At 44.3% G+C, this 24,942-nt stretch overlaps 1 protein-coding gene across 12 annotated transcripts in view; it reads left to right on the top strand.

The window, feature by feature from the left end:
* APBB2 (amyloid beta precursor protein binding family B member 2) overlaps positions 1–24,942 on the top strand; it is a 323,648-nt gene that overhangs the window by 265,622 nt on the left and 33,084 nt on the right. The gene's annotated exons all lie outside the window — the stretch shown is intronic.

Raw genomic sequence — 24,942 nt, 5'->3', positions numbered from 1 at the left:
AATCCGGGGATACGCGGTCCTGCCTCAGGAGAAGGGTCCTCGGGGACACCGCTGTAATTCTCTCCCCGGCTGCGGTGTTATCTTGACCTCTAGAGCTGATTTCTTTTTCATGCAGCCCCTTGAGACGAGGAGGCATCGGGTTTGCTTCACCATTTTGCTGACTTAGAGTGTAGTTATGTTTTATCTCTTTAGAAGTGGCTTCCTTGCTTTCTATTAATCATGCCGGGATGCTTGTGAATACTTTCAGCTTAGAATAACCTTTAAAGGAAGACATTGTAAGGGGTCATCCAGGTAGTTCCCCTCAGAGGAATGTGTGAAGGCACTTCCAGCAGGTCTTTCACAGTGAGGCTGTCCCTGCTGGTGCATTTGTGAAGATGGCGGTATCTTCTGAGGATCACATCATCCATTTTGGTAACTGGTTCAGCGCATGATCTAGCATTTCTTATGAGCATGTTTCAGCACCAGCCGGTGAAGTGTGGAGGCCTGAGGTTGTTGTGGAGAGAGAGAGAGAGAGAGAGAGAGAGAGAGACAGACAGAGGAAGGAACAAAGGGAGAGAGGGAGGGAGGGAGGGAGGGAGGGAGGGAGGGAGGGAGGAAGGGAGGAAGGGTAGGAGGGAGTGGGGAGGGAGGAAGGGAGGGAAGGAGGGATCATGCTGATCCCTGAACAACTTCCACTGCACACCTCCCCAGAGTCCCAAGCCAGATGAGGATTGGGGCTTTGTGGATGCAGTTGGGAGAGACCAATCATGCTTGGCTGCAGTGATTCTCAGTGTCAGCCCTAAAGTTTAGGTCCTCTTGGAATACTTGGAGCAGTCCAACAACAGAAGGAAGAATAATTTTAGTGAAAAAATAGCTTAATAATCCACATATACATGGCTTAGTGTCTTAGAAGAGAAAGTTGTCGTTCTTCTAACCCAGAGCCTGGCTTGGTTGCTGGCATGTTGCATAAGCTCAATAAATAGTTAGGTGTGTGATGAATTGCTGAAAGCCTCATGTTAGTGCAGATGAATGGGCAGTCACTGCTTTCCATGCACAAGTCGTCACCTTGAACTTTTTTACTCAAATGCAATCATCCGAGACATTTGGCTTCACGGTGAGTCTGATAATTGGGAACATAGCGTAGCTCCTGTGATCTGTTTCGACTCACAGAACACTTCTGACACCAAATGTGTGGGTTTTACACACCAAGCAATTCTCCAGTTCTCTGCGGATACCAACCGGATTTCCTACATTTAATTCAATTCTAACTACCTGAAGATTTCACAGTTCCTTAAGATTGGATGCCAATCACAAGTCCAGAACACTGACCGACTGCTATACATCGGCGATTACCTCGACCCCTCCTCGGGCTGGGTAATTTGCTAGAATGGCTCATAGTCTCAGGGAAACATCATAAAGGCATCCTAAATAATAAAGGGCTAATATGCAAATTGTCCCCTCGGGAGTGCAACCGACTGGGAGTTCGACCACTCGCTGTGATGTGCGCTGACCACCAGTGGGCGATGCAGAATGAAGGGAGTCCCTGGCCAGGAACCAGTAGCGGGGGGAAGAAGGCCCCAGGTGGCCCTGATCGCCAGCCAGGCCTAGGGACCCTACCTGTGCACAAATTCCATGCACCGGGCCTCTAGTTTATAAATGGGCAGCCAGATAAAGAAGCAATAGGTTGTGATCCGGAAGAGTTGCAATCACAGGAGCTCCTGTCCTCAAGAAGTTTGGGGTGTTCCACCATCCTGCACCTGGACGTGTTCACCAAAGCGGAAGCTCTCCCAACTGTGTGGCTTAGGGGTGTTATAAAAATCTCATTACATAGGCAGGTTGGTTCAATCATTGACTGTTGGTGATTAGCTCAGTGTCAAATCCCTCTCCCCTCCCGGTGAGACTGAAAAACTAAATATGTATTTCTTATCATAATATAACATCACTGTAGCAGTTAGTCACTGGAGAAGACAGATTTGAGAACATCAGGTGGGACTCAAGGAGTCCCATCACGGACAGTTATGTGAAGTGTGGAGATCTAGTTGGTCAGCTGAAGGAATAGTGGAATAGGAATCCCACCGTTTGCTTTTAATGATGGGTTTTTTTTCATGCAGCGATGTTGGGGACACTTAGTGATGTTGGGGACTCTACATCTGCTGTGGGGTCACGGCTGGGGTGGCACATCTGTGGAGGAGCTTCCTTAGAAGCGTCACACGTTGTTCCCAATTATACTGTTTTCATGAAGATAGTAATGTTGCCTTGAACTACTGCCTGGGTCACACATATAAAAAATTGGGAGGAACTTAAACACATGGGAGATTAGCATTATTCTCTCTTTGACTTTAAATATGTAAAATCTAGAGGCCTGGTGCATGAAATTTGTGCACGGGTGGGGTCCCTAGGCCTGGCTGGTGAACAAGGCCGGTCAGGTTCCCTGCCTCCCCGCCTCCTCCTTCCCTCACTGCCTTCGTGCCTGCCGCCATTGCCACCACGTGGTTTCCCACCTCCTCACCTCCCTGCCTCCCCATCTCCCTCCCTCCCCCCGCCTCCTTCCCTCGCCGCCCCACGTACCACTACCGCGCAGTTCCCCACCTCCCTGCCTCCCCCACTCCTTCCCTTACCACCCATGTCCCCTGCCAGCCAACCTCCTGGTCCCTTCCCCTGGCCGGCAGGTCCCAATCACCTAGAAAATTATCTCACTCAGATGTTTCACACCAGACACAAGCCAAAGGGAAACAAACGTTTGAAAGTATTGGGGACAGGGTTGGGGGAGGTGTGCACAATTATAGGCTCTGACGGAGACTGGGGAGGGAGGAGGACTGAGTACAGGTGCCGGGAGCCGGTCCATGCTTGCTGATTCAAGGGACCTGGCATATATGGCATACTGTTCTTAATATGTTTGCTCACCTTCTTGGCACTATGTGTTTTAACCAAGGTCTCCTCTCTGAGAAAGGTTGTTTCCCCAGGTAGGGATTTTCCCCTGAAGTTAGGGAGGGAATAAAACCTCTTAACTAGTGCCAGGTGGGTAATTAATCACTTTAACTACGAACAATCATGCTTAAGCTACATAATCTTTACTCCCTGGAATGAAGATAAGAAACGCCCTAACCTTTGTAATAGAGATTGAAAGGATTGAATCAACTGGTATAAATACAGATGTAATAAGACAGCAAGAGACAGAACTTAGAATACGGAACCAAGAGAGACGGAACCTAGGCACAGAACCTACACAGAACGTTCTCTAGAGACAGCAGAACTTCGCTGGAGAGAACAGAACTTAGAACTCAGAACTTAGAACACAGAACTTAGAACACAGAACTAAGAAGACAGAACCTACACAGAACTAGAGACAGAAGAACTTCGCTGGAGAGAACATGGCAAAAGATCCTGGACTGAACCTGACTACAGAAATGGGCAAGAGAACCTGACTAGAACCTGGTGACTGAACCTGGCTGGAGAACCTGGACTGAACCTGGCCGTCTACACCTTTGGGGACCCCTGGACCCGCTGGGGTTGGACCCCAGCATACAGGGCTCACAGACTTGTAATGGCGAGGGTCTGGGGGGAGAGCACAAAAAGGCCAACCGGATGTGGCTGCCTTTCTCTCCACAAGACGATGCCTCATGTTTCTCATTGCTTCTCTAGGCCTTGGCACCTACCCTGTCTTGCCCAGTTCACCCCTTTCAATGAGTGGCTGCAGGTGCATGTTCAAGGGCCACTTTTTCCTGCACAGAGCACCTGGCTCGTTGGAAACCCACCCTCAGGCAGGGCTCATGACCATGCCCCATGCCCTGAGCTGCCCAGCCCGGGATGTCATGATAGGGTCGAGTCCCTTGTTACTGGGAAATCATTCATGGCTCCTGCCTCTTGATCCCTAAGTCCGTTCATGCCACCCCTGCAAAGAGAACTCCTGAGTGAGCATTTGTTGGAAACAAAGCCAGAAAACTTTAAGTCTCTCAATCTTTTACTCAGCAGAACCAAACATTTCTGTGTGGGCCCTGAACCAGGTCTGCACAGGAGGCACACTAAATTGGTAACGACATCCTGGCATATGTTCGGCAGGAATTTTGCAGACATACCAACAGAAGCACCGGTGTCATATTTTTTAAAGTCAATCCTTCTTTGATTAGAAAAATCTGTGAAATAGGTGTTAGATTCAAATTGCAAGTATCCAGTTCCCCTGGCCCCAGCCCCTCAGCACCCCATCTGCCTTGGGACATGACTGGAGTGGGGATTGGGATTAAGGAGAAGAGGCCACAGTTATTCCTAAATGTCTAAGCCACTGTCTGAAGCCCAAAGAGCTCAGCATCCATTTCAGCTGCCTTTGGAAGAAGCTTCTCTCCTCACTGCTACCATGAGGTTATAGACCGTGAGTATGGCCCTACTTGGCTACCCTAGGCCTCGGTCACCTTTGCTCTGCGTGTGGTAGCAGCTGCCTGCTGGAATGCCAGAACATGCCTGTTAAACTCAAAACTAAGAGTAACGTCTTTAACCATCCACTCACCTAACCCCATCTTCCTAGTTATTCATTCTCCTATGTTCTAGATTCGTGCATTCATTCACTCGTTTCTGCATACATGCATTCACTCACTCACCCAACTCCTGCTAGTCCACCAGCTGCACAAATCAACAACATTGGGGTCCTCTTACCCTCCCCACATTCAGTGAGAGGTCAGCCCTAATGAGTCAGCCTCTTTAGTACTTAGGTCAAAGAATAATTTTTAAAAAGTTAAAAACAGACTCATATATGCAGTAAGTAATCAGCAAAGCTGGAAACAATTCAGATGTCCATCAGCAGGTGAATGGATAAGCAAATTGTGGTATGTCCATACAACGGATGTCCACTCAGCAGCAAAAAGGAATCAACTACTAAAATTCACAGCATAGCTATTCTCCAAAGAATTTTGCTGAGTGAAAGAAACCAAACAGCCTCCCTCAAAAAAGGTTCATACTGTATGATTTTACTTACATCAAATACTAGAAAATGCAAGGTCAACGAATCTATGCCGAGGGAAAGTAGATCAGTGGCTACCTGGGGAGGGACCTAAGGCAGGGATTATAAAGAGACAAGAGGAATCTTTGGAAGTTACAGACATATTCACTGGCTTGGTTGTGGGGATAGTTTCACAGGTGTAGACACATGTCAAAACTTATCAAATTGTATGTTTTAAACATATGCAGTTTATTAAATGTCAGTTATACCTCAATAAGGCTGTTTTTAAAAATGTAATTTTAAACATATACAATGAGTAACATGTCAAAGATGTGTCTAACTCATGATTGAGGGAACCAGCAGGACACCTCAGAGCCAGGTAAAGGAATAGGAAAGACAGAATCTTCCAGAACTGATAATCAAGCCACCAGGAAGCACGGGTGCTTTGAAGAATCACAGAGATCCCAAGCAGGATGAATTAAACACACACACACACACACACACACACACACACACACACACACCTGTACGTATGTATACATATACGTATGTATTTATACACACATCACGTTGAAGGGAGTTTTATTTAAATTGCTGATTATGTGTATGTTCACCTACATAAAAATAAATTTTGCAAGGACAGTAATTAGATTTTTTAAGATTGTGTGAACCCTACATTCTTTCTAGCCATCTATTTTTCTGTGTTATTGGCTTTCAAACTATCTTGTCATGACCCATAAAAAACATAGTTTATGACATGACCTGATTCCCCCCTTACCCACCCTCCTCCCTTTTTTCTCTGTCTCCTTTACTCACTCACGTATCACTAACAGCAATTTCACACAATGTTTACCTTCACTGTGTGTTCGGCCCTTTGGTGTTTTTCGTCTTTGCTACTCTATTCTATTTAACTGTTTAAATGCTGCCTATCACTACGAATTGGTCATAGTCTGAATAACACTGATCTTGGTTAACTTTTCAAAAAAGTTTTGAGCTGAACACTGTACCAGTTTAATAACTTGTGTATAAAGAGAAAAAAATGATTCCACGGTCAAAAACCAAGGAACTTCCAGAGGGTCAGCTTTTTGGGGTCTGCCAGGTTAGGAAAGGCTGAAGAGCACTGATCTAGGTTCTCAATGATAATTATGTGTCAAGTGGTATTTTAACAAAGCTAAACTTTTAGACTTTTCATTTGCTTAGCACTTCACCCCCCATGCCTCACTGAAAAGCGCTGTTTGATTATGAGGGAAGCTTTCATTGCAGTCAGTGACTATTATCTTTCTTAAATAATTTGGTTAAGAGTGATAATTGCATAGTTTATCATGTTTCCCTTTTTGCCAGGAAGTTTCAAGTTAAATTAAACCGCTAATTATAGTAATAATAGTAGATTGAACCATATGACTGCTGTTATTGTGGATCAGAAATGGTTGAATGTGGTTTAAATTAATATTTAGCCTAATTGATTTACAGAATTACTTCTTCCTTCTAGTTGGCTTTAAATTTTACTTTTCTAATTTAAGAGCCTGATAGAATGTGTGTCTTTTATTGCAAATCACTTAATTCTTTTGTGAGGCAAATGGGATATAAATTTTAATAAACAAACAGCATCCAATTATAATACCCCATTAACCAACAGGGTGTTTAAAGTAGATTTTCCCCCCCAATTTCCTACCTATATTAATAAAAAGGTAATATGCTAATTAGACTGGATAGACTGGATATCTTCCAGACATTCTTCCAGACAAAGCCATGTTGGCGGTGGGGACTGAGGCAGAGGCGGTTAGGAGCGATCAGGCCGGCATGTAGAGTGGTTAGGGGCAATCAGGCAGACAGGCAGGTGAGCAGTTAGGAGCCAGCGGTCCCAGATTGCGAGAGGGCCTAAGCCGGCAGTCGGACATCCGAGGAGTCCCAGATTGGAGAGGGTGCAGGTCAGGCTGAGGGACCCCACCTCCCCCCCCCCCCCCCGCACGAATTTTGTGCATCGGGCCTCTAGTTATTCAATAATTGGGAAATGCTACAATGCATTCTGCAATAGGAGTATTTTGAGGGTGGGTTGTTTTTGTTCCTTTCTTTGTTTGTTTACTGTAAAAGTCCTGAGTGGGTCAGAGAACAACAACAATAAAAATATATCTTGCCCTAGCAGGTTTGGGTCAGTGGATAGAGCATTGGCCTGCAGATCGAAGGTTCAATTCTGACCAAGGGCACATGCCCCGGTTGTGGGCTCTGTCCCCAGTAGGGGGCATGTAGGAGGCAGCCAATCAATGATTTTCTCTCTCTCATCATTAATGTTTCTGTCTCTCTCTCTCCCTCTCCCCTCCTCTCTGAAATCAATAAAAATATATATTTACAGTCAATTCGTATTTATTGACCAATCCAAATGATGTTGGTGGCCTTGTACATGAATTAGAGAACAATAGTGACACAGAAACTGCCTCAGGACTAAAGATATTGCTGCGAAAATACTGTTCCCCACCACCAGGGATCCCATTACCAAGATAAGCAGCTATTACCAAAAGCATTAATATCTAATGGATGGTGTAGACTTTCTTTATATACTTCCCCCACCAATTCGGTAGCCTAGAGTAATTACCTGTGCCCCTTTCTTGCCCAAAGGAATGTTTTGATTTATCTCTACATACCTTCGAGCTAAAAGTTGCTTTGTCTTTTCTATTGACATATGAGAAGCTATGGAGGATATTAAGAAAGATAAAACTGAATCATATTCATTAAATTCACCAAGTCAGTTTTAAGTCAAGTTGGAAATAAAGGGAGGGGAAACGTTTTTAATTAAAGATAAGATTTTAATATGTCTGTACTGTACAAATTAGAATGCTTCTTTAAAAAAAGAAGAAGAAGAAGATGGCCTATATCTTAAGTCTTTAAATCTTGGCTCACTTTTAATCAGAACGTTTTTAATCATTCTCTTAGGCCTTAGAACCATGCTGTTAGAACAGATTACACTGAAGAAGTATATTAATCAGGACAGGAGGGGAAGAGTCATGGCTGTCATCATCCAGAAGGGGCACCGTCATTTTTTTAAAGCTTTGTGATTATAATTTAACCTTGGTTGTACTGGTGTATTTTTAAGTGACTAGTCAAGTTGGCTTTCTTCATGCCCAAGGCCACATCATTCTCGTCCAAGCTGTGGAATTTCTTTTCTCCTTCCTTCTTCCTCTGTTGTATGGCCCCATCTACCCCTCTGTTTATTTGTTGGACACCCATGTATTACGTTCCCACCATGCGTCATCCCTGTGCTTGGCACCAAGGATGTAGCTGCAAATAACATCATGGTCCCTACCCTCATAGAAGTTACTACTAGTAAGGGGAACAGTAAATGATCACACAAGTCATTGAGTCCATGAAGCACTTTGTAATGTAACTATCAAGCCCCCACAAGTGTTAGATGGCCTCTCTGTCCTTATGGTTTCATCCAGGCCCCACCTCTCCTGTTACCCTTTCTATCACCATTTATATCAGTCAGCGCTGGCTGGGTTATGCTGTAGTAACAACCAAAAGGCTCAGAGGCTTAGAGCACCTTTCATTCTGCTAAATGCCCACGGCAGGTTGGCTGGAGGCCCTGCTCCTTGTGGTCATTGCCCTCATTCTGCATCCAAAGCCAATGAAACAGTCACTATTGAGACTAAAGTGTTGTCAGCCATGGTGGCAGGGCAAAAAGATGCACCACTCATCTGCCTGGAAATGACACGGACTGCTTTTTCTCACACTCCATTGGCCAAAGCATGTTACACAATCAACCCTGCCTTCAGAGGTTGGAGAAATACACGCCTCCCCTAGGAAGGGGACCAGATAGTCACACCACCCAGTACCCTGTGGTCTCTTGTTATCTCTCTAGTCATGTAGATCTTATTGGAACCTAATGTTTTCAACCTTTGTTGCCCCTAAACGTTGTAGATGTGCATGTCTCCCTAGTGAGCAGGTAATTTCCTGACAATCTGCACCGTGTTTTATATTTCCTTGTATGTGGCTCAAGGTGAGGCTATTCTTAGTGTTCGGTTCCTAAAGATGCTTTTGATTGTATCAAGGAGAATAATTGAACTCTTTCCATACAAGTTTTCACACAGTGCTTTAGAGTTTACTAAGGGCCTGTGCACACCCGTCTCCTGTATTATTATGATGCCTGTTACAGGTCAGGGAAAGTGAGACCGAGAACTTGTACATGTATTGCTCCGTGTTGCACACACAAAAAAGTAACTGAGCTTTGCCTGAAACTGTGAATTCTAAATCCTGTCCTTTCCCTACCCTTATAGTTGTTCATGTGAGCACCCCATTGTTTTTTTTGTGCTGAGGATCACACAGGGGGAGGGAGAAGGAAGCTTCAGAAGAAGAGTCGAAAGCCCTTGACCAGGATGGGGGAATAGCTCCTGGCATTTGGTTCCCGGTAAAGCTGAGGGGACACACAGCAGCAGCTCCACTTTGCAATCAGCAGCAGTGTGTTAGTTTCCTGTGGCTGCCTTGGCAAAGTACCACAGCCCAGCTGGTTTAGAACAGAAATGCATCCTCTCACAGCCTGGAGGCCAGAAGTTCAGCATTAGTCTCACTGGGCCGGCATCAAGGTGTTGGCAGGGCCAGCCCCCTGGAGGCCGAGGGAAGAATGTGTCCTGACTCCCACAGTGCCTGGTTGCTGCCGGCATTCCTCGGCTGTGGCCACCACTCCAGCCCCTGCGTCCTCTGTACAGAGCCTTCTCCCTCAGCTTCTTCTCTGTAGGCACATTTCTGACTGGATTTAGAACCCACCCAGATAATCCAGGGCAATATCTCCATGTCAGGATCGTCACCTTCACCGTGTCTGCAAAGACCCTTTTTCCTTATAAGGTAACATTTACAGGCCCCAGGGGTAAGGACCTGATGACACCTTTTCCTGCATTCAGCATGTAGGGACCCTTTCGGGGCGCAGGTTAGGTGGTCCCTTGGGAGGACCTTTGGGGTCCAACGTACCCAGTAGATTCCTAGGCCTCATCTGCCTCTTGGCTGTGGGACTCCCGGCAAGTCACTCACTCTGAACCTCCGTGTCCTGTGTAGAGGTGGAGGCCTGAGAACCGACTTGCAGCTTGGTGTCAGATAATAAATCGGAGGGGGCCTGGCCTGGGCACCTTGCAGAGAGCCCCTCCCCACCCCCGCTGTGCTGTTCTTCACGCAGGCTCTCCACCCTCGGCCATGGGCCTAGTGGGCTGGGGGAAGAGGGTGCTTGCTGCCCGTCGAGATTCCTCGAGCACCTCCTCCCAGTTGTTTTTCTCAGTGAAGCTGAAAACACATGCTTTTATTAAATAATTAATCATCCTTTCCTAGAAGGGTGATTCTATTTCATGGGTGAGCAGTCTGCTGCCAGAGAACTGTGTCTTTCTCCCAAGTGATGTATAACATGCCTTGGTATCTACAGTTTTAGACACTTGGATGTTTTCTCAGCCATTTAAACTGGAAGGTAGTGTAGGGCACAGTCATGGGCACTTTGTCCCTTTAAGAGATAGATACACATGTGCATAGTACAGTGACCTCATATTTTCCCATTTCTGAAGTAGTATGTAGAGCCTATATTAGTGCACATAAATTCCAGTAAATTTTAGTATTGACTAAATACTAAGTATTTAGTAGTAAATGGCATAGATAATAAGCCTTCATAGTATTAAGCCTATAAAGAAAAAGAAACAATTATATAATTGACATAGAAATTAATACAATGGAATAAACCAAGAAATAATAAAGCCTTTTTTTTTTCTCAGAAGTTTCTGTGATTTCACAGACATTCACTGTCTGCCTTCAGAATAAAAAATTCTGGCCTGATTTGTTTATAAAGCAGCCCCTTCAGACACCTGCCTTATTTTTAGGAAATTTTTACCCTCATACAAGGATAGTAAGTAGGGGGTTACTCGCCATTTCTGAAGGGCCTGGGTTGCGGGGTTGAGAACAGCCATGATACCAAAACCAGGCTTGGTGAGGAGCTCTGTGATCTGTTAGTCATGTCTGCCATGGACATGGAACAGGAGGCATAGGCGTGACGCAGCATGCCTGTTGAACAGGCAGTTATTGGAATGCACTTCGTCTAGGCCAGTGGTTCTCAACCTTCCTAATGCTGTGACCCTTTAATACAGTTCCTCATGTTGTGGTGACCCCCAACCATAAAATTATTTTCGTTGCTGCTTCATAACTGTAACTTTGCTACTGTTATGAATCGTAATGTAAATATCTGAGATGCAGGATGTATTTAGGTGACCCCTGTGAAAGGGTCATTTGACCCCCAAAGGGTTGCGACCCACAGTTGAGAATCGCTGGTCTAGGCCCTTACACACTCAGGTTGCCATCAGAGTCATCAGTTAACAATAACTTTTATACAGGGGAAGGTAAAAACTGGGCTGGGGGGGATCAAATATTGAATACTCTCAATACCATCATAGCTGAAATGTAGTGGTTTCTTGAAAAATATCTATTAAAGGAAGAAAGGAAGGAGATAGTTGTTTGCCCAGGAAACTGACCTTTTCAATAGGGGAAAACACATTTTTAGGATCCCATTGTGAACCTTGAGGAATCTGAGTGTGTAGCCATGCAGGGTTCAGGACGACCAAGAACACCAGTACGGTGTTCATTTGTGGATAAACAGCATAAATGCAGCGTTCCAGTATTAAATATTTAAAGCATTTGCATTGTCTAACAGCAGACACATGGTGCTTGCAACGGTGTGGCATTTTGTTTAGTTTGCCACATCTCTGGAAGAAAGAAAATGGACATTTAAGATTTGAATCCCAGCCCTGCCAGTCACTATTTATGTGTTCTTGGGCAAGTTACAAGTTTGTCTGTACCTCAGCTTCCTGGTCAGATAAGAACATTGCCTGCCGCCTAGGAGTGAATGTTACTCTTGCTGAGAGTTGAGAACAGTGTCTGGCAGATATCTAGTAAGTGCTTTTGCCCTCCATTCCCAGCCCTCCCCTGCTGACATCTGACCCCCCGCAGGCTGTCCCAGGCTCAGCCTGGGTTTGGCCACTGGGAGGCGCTGGAGGCTGGAGGAAGTAGAAGCCAGGGTTCCTCTCCCCTCTGGGGGCCTCCAAGCTGTGGCTCCTCTGGGTGGCCTTGACCTTGACCCCAGGGCTCTGGGTCTACCACCTCCTCCCATGGCCCCTTCTCCTGGGAGTGGTAGGTTACTTCCTGCTCTTGCTAATCTTTGTCCCTCACTGTCTTCTGTTTGTTTTCTAACTCTTCCATTACCCATGTCACCAATTCTATTAAATTCCCTCTGTTTCAAATATTTAGAGCAGTTTTTCTTTTCCTTGTTGTGCCCTGACTGATAAAAAGACTAGGTAAGTGTGAACTGTCCTTGTATAGTTGCTGCTACTGTTGTTGTCATTGTCTTATAGTCTTTAGAGCAGGGGTAGGGAACCTTTATTCTGCCAAGGGCCATTTGGATATTTATAACATCATTCACAGGCCATACAGAATTATCAACTTGAAAATTAGCCTGCTATATTTGGTCAAACATTTAATTGACTCACCCCATTAGGGCCAGACCAAATGATTTCACAGGCCTTATCTGGCCCATGGGCGGCATTCCTCACCCCTGCTTTAGAGGAAACAGACTCAGGAGGTGAAGAGAATTAACCAGGATCCCACAGCTGGTGGGTGACAGACCCCAGCATAAAACCCTTTGCACTGAATCTCTCCTTCCACCAGCCTTTGGATGGGCTGGTATCTTCAACTCTAGTCTGAACTTGCAATGTATTGACTAAGGGCCCCTTGCCTTTTTAGATTTCCACTTATTGGAAGATATGTCTTCTTGGACATATGCTGGGTAAACAGCCATCCTAGTGGCCAGTGATTGCTTTTGGAGTCATATATGTCAAAGTTGGCATTGACCTCAGGCCTCATGGGGACCTACCACCATGGGGGGCTTGGAGGTGTTAAAGATTATTGATTACAAGCAACAGAAAACAATTTGATCTTAAACAAAAGAATTTGGTTGTCTTCTGGAACCCCAAAGTAGGGGTGGCCAAGCCTTGGACAGAACAGGGTCTAAAGCAGTGTCAGGATGAACTTCTGTTTCTCACCTCTCTTCTTGGTTTCATTCTCTTCTCTGCTTCATATGGTAGAAAATGACCAGGTAGGCCAGCCGGCGTGACTCAGGTTGAGTGTTGAACTATGAACCATGTGGTCACCGTTCAATTCCCATTCAGGGCAGGTGCTCGGGTTGCAGGAGGCAGCCGATCAATGATTCGCTCTCATCATTGATGTTTCAATTTCTCTCTCTCTCCTTCTCAACTTCCTCTCTGAAATCAATAAAACTATTTTTTTTTAAAGAAGAAAGTGATCATGCATATTTCTTCTCTAGGCAGTCTAAGAGTATAGTCTCTCAATTTCAAGTTCCTGAGGGAAGAGACGCTCACCGCCCAGACCAGGTGCCCACCCTAGTCTAATGAACTGGCCAGGTTCCCTTCATGCTGGATGTCAACTGGGAGCCTGCTGTTGCCACATGGGTTTAGGTCGTGCAGTGTTTCCCAGAAAAGGGCTAGGACAGACAAGCCAACAAATGTCCATTTCAAGATTTAAGCAGCCTAGTTAACCATCATAGGAATGCCAGCTGCCTACCATTAGGTACCTACCATTTGCTGAATACGGTGCTAATTACATTGTATCTGTTCTTTGGTTTTGATTTGATTTGTTTTTTAAATCCTCACCTGAGGATATTTTTCCCATTGATTTTCAAACAGAGTGGAAGGGAGCAGAGAGGAGGGAGGGAAGAGAAACATTGATGTGGTTTTATTTTTGTTTCTTTAAATCCTTACAACAGCTTTAGGAGGCAGGCTTTATAGTTTACATTTTGTAGATGAGGAGAGGCCAAAGGGAAAATTATGCTTCTGTGCAATATAAAGCTGCACAGCCAACTAAAACATTGCTTCTGGTGGGAATTAAAATATATCAACTCACAGTGGCAATGCTGTTTAGCTAATGCTGATCAGAAGTATTAGTAGAGATTAGTAGAGAAAACAGTGGGGGGACAAATCAAAGCCATTTATTTGTAGGAGAACTATACATTAAAACTAGAGGCCCGGTGCATGAAAATTTGTGCACTTGGAGTGGGGGGTCCCTCAGCCCAGCCTGCCCCCTCTCACAGTCCAGGAGCCCTCAGGGGATGTCCTGCGGGAGGCAACCAAGCTGATCAGGGGAAGGCGCCACCCCCATTACCCTGCTGCTGCTGCCACTGCCAGCCGCAGCAGCTGCAAGGCCTGAGCCCCGGGCCTCACAGCCACTGTGGCTTTGTCCAGATGGACATCCGGATGGATGTCCGGAAGACATCCACCCTAATTAGCATATTACCCATTTATTAGTATAGATAAGAGGTCTTTGGTGGCTGAACTAATAAAATGTCTCTGGTGTTTAAAAGGATAAATTTGGTCCAACCCCCCACTCTTTGAAAATAAGGAATTTTACTTAAGGTAAGCAATTTCATTGTTTTTTTAATCCTCACCTGAGGATATGTTATTATTGATTTTGAGAGAGAGAGAGAGAGAGAAACATCTATGTGAGAGAGAAACATTGATCTATTGCCTCCAGTATGTGCCCCAACCAGGGGCCAAACCCACAACCAACTTATGTGCCCTGATCAGGAATCGAACCTGCAACTTTTTGGGTATGGGATGACATTCCAACCAACTGAATCACCCAGCTAGGGCAAGTAATTTAGCTTTTTTGTGGAAAGTTCCTTCAATTTCTAAGATGATTCAGAGTTCAGAATTACTGATTCAATCTTCTGACTCTCAGGAGTGTTTAAATATACATTTCCCATTCAGTAAGTCATGAATTTGCTTGATTTATCAGCAGTGCACTCAGAAGTCATCCCAGTAGACTGTGAGCTGTAAGCATTTGCTTCTTTCCTTCTGGTTAATTCTGACACATCTCACCTGTCCTATTTTTCTAAAATTCTAAAAATGGGATTGCTTGATATTAAAATTGATTGTTGTGTTCCTAAAGAGAAAATATAAAACTTACTAAACAATATAGTTTCTCCTCATTTCCTCAAAAATGTTTTTGCATGAGTGGGGAAAGTAGAACTTATGGTCTAGTAGACCAGTGCTCGAACTGGAGCACGCATTGGAATCAGCTATAGGTCTTTCCAAAGCACAGGCGGTAGAGTCCCAGCTTCCAAGTTTCCGATTCTGTACTTCTGGGGCAGGGCCTGGGAACCTGCACGTATAGCACGGTCCCAAGTGAGTCTAATTTTGTCTGTGGACCACACTTTGGAAACCACTGCTTTAGGCTGAAGAAAGAATTTGACAAGAATAAGCATGAACGCTTTCAGACTCGTAGCGTTAAGGGAAAGCGATGGGGTGGCAGATTTAAATAATCATTCTGCTTAGCCAAAAGGCTCCACTCTTTTCTAGAAACTGAATAGGGAGTATATGAGTTTCCTTTCTCTAAGGGGGAAAGATAATACACAGAGGAGGATTTACTATTATGATAATGAAGCTTAAACGTAGGGCCCCTTTCCAGGCTCTGGGAGGGGGCCTCGCAATCAGTTCTCATGGTTTTTGTAAAATTTGCAACAGTAAGATATTTTTGTGTTCTTTTTCTTAAAGAGGGACCCAGAAGTTGTCTAAGCTTTAGCTCCCATAAAACCTGAATCAACTCTCTGATCATTAATTAGTATAATGAACTAACATACATGAAAGGCATATAGTTTGTCACAAGACATTTTTGTAAGCCAGGGGTGGACAAACTTTTTGACTCGAGGGCCACAATGGGTTCTTAAACTGGACCGGAGGGCCGGAACAAAAGCATGGATGGAGTGTTTGTGTGAACTAATATAAATTCAACGTAAACATCATTACATAAAAGGGTACGGTCTTTTTTTTTTTTTTAGTTTTATTCATTTCAAACGGGCCGGATCCAGCCCGTAGTTTGCCCATGGCTGGGTTAAGCAGTCCCTTGGTGCCAGAAAGAAGGGTAAGTGGGGACGTGAGCCTCATCTGTGAACTTTGTGTGGAACTTACTTTAATTGAATGAGCTCAGTGGGGCATTTAGGCAGATGAAATCCAAGTTGATTTTAACTTGTCCACTAAATGATGAGCTTGCTATGTGTGCTCTATTTTATTTTCTGTTTATTTGTTTTATTTGTGACAAGAGCAGATTTGAAGAATCAAATGGGTTCAAGTCCTGGCTTCACCTCCTTCTGGCTTCACCTCTTATAAATAAATTCACCCATTCTCTTTGAACTGTTTTGTCTGTAAAAAGATCATGGTAATAATAATAATCATCATCAAATTAACAGGACTAATGGAGTAATGAAATTATATATATGAACAGACATTTGTTCATATTTGAATATATAAATAAAATATTACACAAACATTAGGAATTAGTAGATACACAACTGGTGCACTAATAGTTCATATTAATCGAATGACTGCAGGCCATTCTATGAGATCCAGAATCAGCAAACTTTTTCTGTAAAAGGCCAGACTATAAATACTTTACATTTTGTAGGTCACTTTGTCTGTGTCTTAAATACTCAACTCTGTCAAAGATAGGCAAAAGCCACCCTACACAAGATATAAATGAATGGCTGTGCTGTGTTCCAATAAAACTTTGTTTATAAAAACAAGGCCCAGCTATGCTGAACATACCACAATTCATCCAAAATGCCACTGTCCTTCAAAACTAGGAACTTCCAGTTGAGCATGAAGATGAAACAAATGCTAGCAATTATAAATGATGTTTTTATGTAAACTCGACACTAAAGGATCGAAGTGCTGCCTAATTTTATCTGCCCTGCTTTCCGTAGTCCCCTGACCTAGCTGATATCTCTTTGGGGGAGGAGGGCATGTAAATGGATTATGGAAGGCAGTGTGGGGAGGAGAGAGTCAAGGTTCAGTTAAGGGTCAGAACACCAGCTTGTGTCTCTCTATGCTCCTGGTGCTGTAAGTGATAACAGGGTGAGCTCTCTGTTGAGACTCAGCCTCCACAGCAGGCTTATAAAAATGGAGTTTTGTGACCCCAAGAAACTCAGCAGCTTCTTTTGTAATCTCTTCATTTTATTTTAAAATCACTGATATGCTTAGGTCTGTGAACATTGAAAAACTGAAATAAACCCTAGGAGTTTTAGGAAAGCCTTCCTAAAATACAGTTGTCTGTACATCTGAAAAGGGAAGTTAATAATGAGTCGTGAATAAAGTTGCTATAAACATTCATGTACAGGTTCTTGTGTGAACATATGTTTTCACTTCTTTGGGGTAAATACCCAGGATTGGGATTGCTGGGTTGTGTGGTAATGGTGCACTTAACTTTATAAGAAACTGCCGCCCTACCCGGTTTTGCTCAGTGGATAGAATGTCGGCCTGTGGACCAAAGGGTCCCGAGTTGGATTCTGGTCAAGGGCACGTGCCCGGGTTGCAGGCTCAATCCCCAGTAGGGGGAGTGCAGGAGGCAGCCGATAAATCAGTGGTTCTCAACCTTCTTAATGCCCCGACCCTTTAATACAGTTCCTCATGTTGTGATGACCCCCAATTTCATTGTTACAAATTGAACATAATTAAAGCATAGTGATTAATCACAAAAACAGTATGTAATTATATATGTGTTTTCCGATGGTTTTAGGCGACCCTGTGAAAGGGTCATTCGACCCCCAAAGGGGTCGCGACCCACAGGTTGAGAACCACTGCGATAAATGATTCTCTCATCATTGATGTTTCTTTCTCTTCCTCTCTGAAATCAATAAAATATATTCAAAGAAGAAAGAGAGAGAGAGAGAGAGAGAGAGAGAGAGAGAGAGAGAGAGAAGAAGAAGAAGAAGAAGAAGAAAGAAAGAAAGAAAGAAAGAAGAAAGAAAGAAAGAAGAAAGAAAGAAAGAAAGAAAGAGACACTGTCAAGTCACTTTTCGAAGTAGCTGCACTATTTTGCATTCCCACCAGCCGCACAGGAGTTCCAGTTGCTCAGCATCCTCACCAGCATTTGGTGTTGCCAAGTGTTTGTTCTTTGTTGGATTTTGTTGCTGTTATTACAGGATTCTAAAATGTGTAATGTGGTAACTCATGGCAGTTTTAATCTGCATTTTCCTAACGAATAATGATATTGAGCAGCTTTCCTGGGCTCATGAAAACCATATTATCTTCTTGGGCAAAGTGTCTGTTTAAATTTGTTGCCCATTTTAAAAATAGGATTGTTGTTGTTTTCTTATTATTGGCATTATTCATAAATGCCCAAAACTGGAGACAACATAAATATCCATCAACTGGTAGATGGATAAACAAAATATGGTCCATCCATACAATGATATTTTCAGCAATAAAAAAGAATGAGCTACTGATACACTCAACAGTTATGCTAAGTGGAAGATGGAAGGTTCAAAAAGCAATCTGTACTATGATTCTATTTATATGACATTTGGGAAAAGGCAAAACTATAGGGGCAGAAACCAGATCAGTGGTGGGTTAGAGGTGAGTGAAAATACAGTTTTTTTCCAAGATCTTCTCTTGGCTTTGTTCTACCAGCCCTCACCCTCCTATACCCTGCCTTTGCCTTCAACAATGGATTCAGTATCATGAAGCTTGAGTTTCTAATACAGAAAAACAAACATGAAGTTTCTCTAATTTTAATCACGGAATTTGCCAGTCAGCAGGCATTTCTCCTGGCCCTTTATTTTTGTTCCTGGGTGGGCTCTGTCTTCCTCAGGCTCTCAGTGCCCCCTGCATCTTGCTATAATTCTGCTTTCCAGAGAGAGCAAGCCAGGGTGTTGACTAGGGAGGCAGTTGAGTGGATGCCCTTTAAGAACTGAATGCTGTGCTGGTTCTATTAGGATTCTGAATCATAGCGGGTAATGATTTATGCTCACCTCCCACCATCTAGCAGTTGGGAACATGAGAACTATTGGATGAGGTGTGGGGAGGAGGGGAAGTCAACTTTCCTTATAGTATAGGGAATCCAGCGATTCACCCACTGTCTTTAGTCTGGTGGGAGGTTCTGTCTGCTAAATATCACATTAAGGAAATAAGTTGTACCCCTGTCTAGGGCTTGGAAATATCTTCCATTTACAAAGATTTTGGTTGTACACATTTATTATAAACTAGAGGCCCAGTGCACAAAATTCATGCACATTAAAAGGGAATTAGAGGAAATATTTTAATACTGCTATTTGCCCTTTCTCTATAATAGAAGTGTCAGAGATGAAAGAAAATTAGTAAAATGTATATGAAAATCTCCCTCTTGTCAGAGTCTGGGGTGCACCGCAGGACCTAGAGTCAAGTCCCCGCCCACCACCCACACGTGCTTCGAAAGCACAGGAGACCCAGACCCGGCTGGCCCCACCCCCATTGGGTGAGACCCAGATCCAGCCAGTCCCACCCCCGTCAAGCTCCTGGGGGGAGGGGGGCACATCCTGAGGTACCCTGTCAAGCCCCATGGGGCTGGGGGCGTGGCCTGAGGTCTTTCGCCCCAGCTGGGTACCATGCAGCCTCAGGGCCCTACTGTTTGGTCATGACATTATGGTGTCCCGGCTAATTTATATATTATTCTATTATATAGATAGCTTTTGCGTTTTATAGAGCAGAACAGGAAGACTCCAGGCCATTGGGCAGGAGATTTTTTTTCAAATATTTTGTTAGAACTGAGTTAAAGAGCTATTGTGATAGAACCTGAAGGTCTTTTAGAATAAAGCCACCTCCCTCTGTGAGTGCAAGTGAAGGCCCAGCTGTACCTGATCAGTTATATGGGCGGTGGGGGTTTCTTTTACAAATGCAGTTACTCCTCCAAGAGCAGCCACCATGTACACTGGTCCTTTAAATTAAGTTGGGGAATATTACCGTTGGTCCACAGCTCCCTGGCTTTTGTTGTCCGGGTTCATTGTGTGTTGTCCCAGTTCACTGTGTATCTGCGCTCGAATTATTTTTGGCTGTATATTTGTCTTTGTGTCCATTGTTTGGCTAATTTGTGTCTGGGTTCTTTCCACTGAGAGTGCAGTCTCTGGACTAGAGCATCAGCACCACCTGGGATGTTTTGAAGAATGCGGGCCCCACCCCACACCTACTGCATCAGTGAGCATTTTAGCACATCCCCAGAGGACGCCCCTGCACATTGAAATTTGAAAGGCACTGATCTAGGTCAAGGTCCTGCCCTCGTGATAATCTTGTTAGGATCACGTGTGATCCTCAGAAATTCACCCCTGGTGAATTCTCCTGACGGCCATGAATGAGTGTGAGTGCATGCCACTTTGCTACAAGTGAACTTAATTTATTTAATGAAGTATTTTATTTATTTTTATATGTATTAATAAATACAAATTTCTTTCTTTTTAGAAAGAGTGGAAGGGAAGAAGGGAGGGGTGGAGAGAGAGTGAGAAACATCGATATGAGTGAAACACATTGAGTAGTTGCCTCCTGCACATGCCTCAACTGAGGCCAGGGAATGAACCTGCAACTCAGGGACATGCCCTTGACTGGAAATCAAACCTGCCACCCTTTCGGTGTGAGGCCGATGCTCTGACCACTGAGCCATGCCAGCCAGGACTATATGAATTTACTTATTTAGCTGAACTGGTCCATAAAGAGACAGGCCCAAATGAAGTGTGGTTGAGTTTCAGAGTCTAGTGGGGGACACAAAAAGACATACAGCATCATATTGTCCAGTGTCTTTATCTGTGTCATTTGACTTCCTTCACCTACACAGAGGACTTCTAAGTGTATAGTCCAGGGGCCACCTGCCTCTGAATCCTTTGGGTCAGAAGGGGTGGTGCTGATGCAGAAAGAGCAGGGGGTTACTCCAAACCTACTGGTTGAGTTATACTATGGGGGCAAGGCCCTGGCGTCTTCACTGTAAGGATTATTATGCACATTCTATTGTGAGAACCACTGATCTGGGTGCTGCTTTGATATCCTCAGTGGTTATGTGGTCATACAAAGGGATGTTTATTTATTTATTTGTAATATATTTTATTGATTTTTTACAGAGAAGAAGGGAGAGGGATAGAGAGTTAGAAACATCGATGAGAGAGAAACATCGATCAGCTGCCTCTTGCACACCCCCTACTGGGGATGTGCCCGCAACCAAGGTACATGCCCTTGACTGGAATCAAACCCGGGACCCTTCAGTCCGTAGGCCGATGCTCTATCCACTGAGCCAGACCAGTCAGGGCCAAAGGGATGTTTAAATACAATCTCAGACAGTTAAGGCATCTATCAGGGATTTTATTATCCTAAAGTCGGGGAGAGTTTCAGGTGGCCTCTGAGTTCAAAGCTGCTTTTACCTTTGGATGAGACACTATAAGGATATTTGTGGTGCTACCTAAGGCTAGTTCAACTCATATTTATATATATGTCTGGTCTAGGAGCGAATTAAAATGCTTTGTTCTATAATGAGTTAACAGTGTGAACATTGCTATTACAATCCCGTGACTTTCTTGTTTAGTGTTTATACTCATCTAATCAAACAAATTGAAATTGGATTATGGCTGTTACACATGATAGCAGTTATTATCCAGTTTAAATGCAGGTCTGAAGGAAATAAAATTGATTTTTTTTTTCTGTGCTACTTGGGGACATCACAGGTTATTGGTATGCTGGTTGAATTTTTAATTAGGTTTGTATGGAGGAAAGTAAGATTAGTGGTTGTTTTTTTATTTTCTTAATGTATTATGTAAATAAACTGTAATATTTTATTCTAATTAGGGAGTGAGATGATTTTTAAAAGTTGGATGGTCTACTTCCATATTTTTATTTAAAGCATGTCAGGATTTTAAAGTGGATAATAATTATAAGGAACAATTTTATTTTTAGAAAGAGGAGAAGAAAATAATAGAGCAGAATACCATTATAACACTCAGTTACTACAGTAACGGCTACCTTATTTTTTAGGGAATGAGTGGTAATATGTACCAGAATTCACAGATAACAGAACCTATTTTTTTATAAACCAAACCTTTTTTTAAAAAATGCCTTCATTCTGCAAACACCTTTTGTGTACTTGCTCTGTGTACACGCCTGATGCTACGATTCAGAGTTCATCTAACAAAGGGCCTTCACAAAGACAGTTGTTTCAGTACTGCTGACAGCTATGAACACAGAGAGATGGGCCAGAGGCTACAGAGCCAAAAATGACGAGCCCTGGGGAGTAGGGAAAGGCTTCATGGAAGAGGTGACATTTGATCTGGACCCTGACTCAGAAGTAGGAGTTTGCAAAGTGAAATTTATTCCTGAAGTGATAAAGGCAGTACATGCGGATTGCATGCGTGCTCATTTAAAAAGTATCTATAGAAAAATTTTAATTTATCACATTTGTTCATTATGAAATATATTAAGCGCTTCCTGTGGGTCAGGAAATGTGCTTCCTGCTAAAGATATACTGGGGAAAAGTCCACAAGACCACTCAGGTTCTACAGGTTACTGGAAGGACTCACGGATATCACTGCAAGCTATTTTACTCAGTTATGGTTTATTACCATAAGGATAGGCATTAGAATGAGCCAAGGGGAGAGCTACGTAGAGCAGAGTCCAGAAAAGTTCCAAACAGAGAGTTGCCCTCTCCCCGTGGAGTCATGGACCGTGTAACTCCCCCAGTAGTGATGTGTAACAATATGCATGGAGTATTGCCAACAAGGGAAGCTCATCCGAGCCTTGGTGTCCAGAATTTTAATTAAGGCTCCATCACGAAGGTATGGTTGACTGTCCACGTGGCTGTTCTCAGTCTCCAGCTCCTCCAGTGGCAAAACTGATGCCAGATGACCCAAAGCTCCTGCCCTAAATCACATTGTTAGACTCTCTAGTTAGTGTGACCTAAGACCTCCAGCTAATCAAAAACACTTGTATCAGGTATGGCACTCCCTGGTCTTAGAGATCACCTCCCAGAAGCCGAGAGCAAAGGCCAGACCTCTCTCTGGTCAAGGTTGAATTTCTTATTATACAGAAACAAACTAGACGCTGCTGTAAGCTTATGAAACCATAAAGTGAAAGGAGATCAGACCTGTGAAGGAGAAGTCTGGGATGCCCAGGGATGGGGGTGGGATGGGCGGTGCTGCCAGTTAGGATGATTTTCCCAAAGAAATGGACTGAGATCTAAAGGATTAGCGGGATTGGCCAGGTGAGCAGTGCTGTGAAGAGCATTTCAGGAGGGGGGAACAAGTGGTGGAAAGGCTCTGAGGTGGTAAGTAGCTGGACGTGTTCCTGAACCTGGAGAAGAGGAGGCTGGAGCAGAGAGAAAGAGGAGGGAATGTGGTTGCAATATTGATTGGGGAGAAAATAGGGACCAGATCCCAGGTGGCCTCAGAGCCCCTGAAAGTGATTATGGACTGTGTCTGCAGTCCCTGGGAAGCCTTTGTAGTATTTAAAGCAGGCGCATGGATGCCCAGATTTGTGGTTTGTTTGTTTAGATATATTTTCATTGATTTCAGAGAGGAAGGAAGAGGGAGAGAGAGATACAAACAATAATGAGAAAGAAAGCATTGATCAGCTGCCTCCTGCATGCCTGCCGACGCCCCCCGCCCCCCCCAAACCGGGGAATTGAGCCCACAACCAGGCATTTGCCTTTAACTGGAATCGAACCCAGGACCCTTCAGTCCACAGGCCGACTCTATCCACTTAGCCAAACCATCTAGGACTGTGATTTTTTTATTTTTTTTTTTTAGAGGGACACATGTGTGGCTGTGAGACTAGCCACTCTGGAACAAAAGTGGAAGCATGTGACTGTTAGAAGGTCGCTGCAGCCATCTAGAGCACAGCAGCTAGAACTAGGAGGCAGTGGAGCTGGGAGGGGGACAAGTTTGAGAGAGCAGTCAGAGGTAGAGCTGGCGGGACTGTCAAGCAGGACTGCCTGCCCTCAGACCCTCAGCTGTCACATTGTGCCATCACCTGTGGGCGCCTGGCAGCCCCATCTGATTTGTCCCTTCTACTCTCCTGCAGGCGGAGAGTCAGACAACCAAACTGACTAGTATTATGTGGCAGGCAGGAAGGGAAGCCTCTGAAGGTGCCAGGTGCAATGGTGAAATCCGTTCCTGCCTCCAGACTTGGCGATGTCTGTTCTGACTGCTAAACCCCAAGCCTCAAACCTACCACCCCCACTTCCAGTTTGGGCTGCGTTCCAGACAGTTGTGGTTACCGGAGCAGTTCACTGTAAACATCTCTTCTGAACAGCCGCAGCATTACTGGTCATAGATTCACGAATTAAATCATGCCCCCTTTAAAAGACAACCATTAACCAAAAGAGCCCATAAAATTGTCAACACGGAGCTTATTAAGTGTTGAACAAACGAGCAGATGTCTGATTAGACACGAACATTAAAAACATGAACATTGAAAAGAGTTTCCAGTACACCTTTGATGCATTTTACTAAATAAACCCAGACAAGGCCTCCTAGTTCCATACACCCTTGATTTTCCATGTATGTTTTATATTTTCTGTTTGTTTCCCTGAAAAAAGAGTGTATTGAGCTTTGAATATGACAGAAAACTTGGCTGATGTCCCCTGCCTACTCCACTTTGTTAATTGCTCAGTCAAATAGCTTATTCTTGCCCAGAAACAATTAGAAAGAGGAAGTGCTTTCAGTACACACACAGAACATAGTCAAAGACCTTGGATTTGCCTTTCAAAGTCTATTTTGGCCAATGGCTGGCCAGCACTTTTGCCTTAAAATGCTTTCGCTTAGCGGACTGGACACTTTCCTGCTTCCATGTGTGAGTTCTCAGCTGGCGATGACAGTGTTGGGATGCCAGTGTCACCCTGGCTTCGGGGCAGCAGTTAACAAAAGGTGCCTTAAGAGAGGTGGCGATCAGAAAGGTGTGCAGGGCTGACCTACTGTTAAGGGCTCCGTGGAAATGGGCAGGGAATCTGGGAGAAGTACCTTTGGGCTCAGTTCAAAACTGGCTCTCTGATGGATCAAACCACAGTTTGCTTCTGCTTCTCGGTGGCATCGCAGGGGCTTTCTGGCTGTGGGTTGCCTACCGCCCCTGCCCTGTCCCCCCACCTCCACCCCGCACGGATCAGGCTGGGTCCTATTGGAAAACAAAACCCAGGCCCGGGACGGGAGCTTTCTAAAGAGGTTCGGCGGGGTTAGA

This window comes from Myotis myotis, unplaced genomic scaffold, assembly GCF_014108235.1.
Source record: "Myotis myotis isolate mMyoMyo1 unplaced genomic scaffold, mMyoMyo1.p scaffold_m19_p_1, whole genome shotgun sequence".
Taxonomy (NCBI): domain Eukaryota; kingdom Metazoa; phylum Chordata; class Mammalia; order Chiroptera; family Vespertilionidae; genus Myotis; species Myotis myotis.
This window is presented reverse-complemented; position numbering and strand designations above follow the sequence as displayed.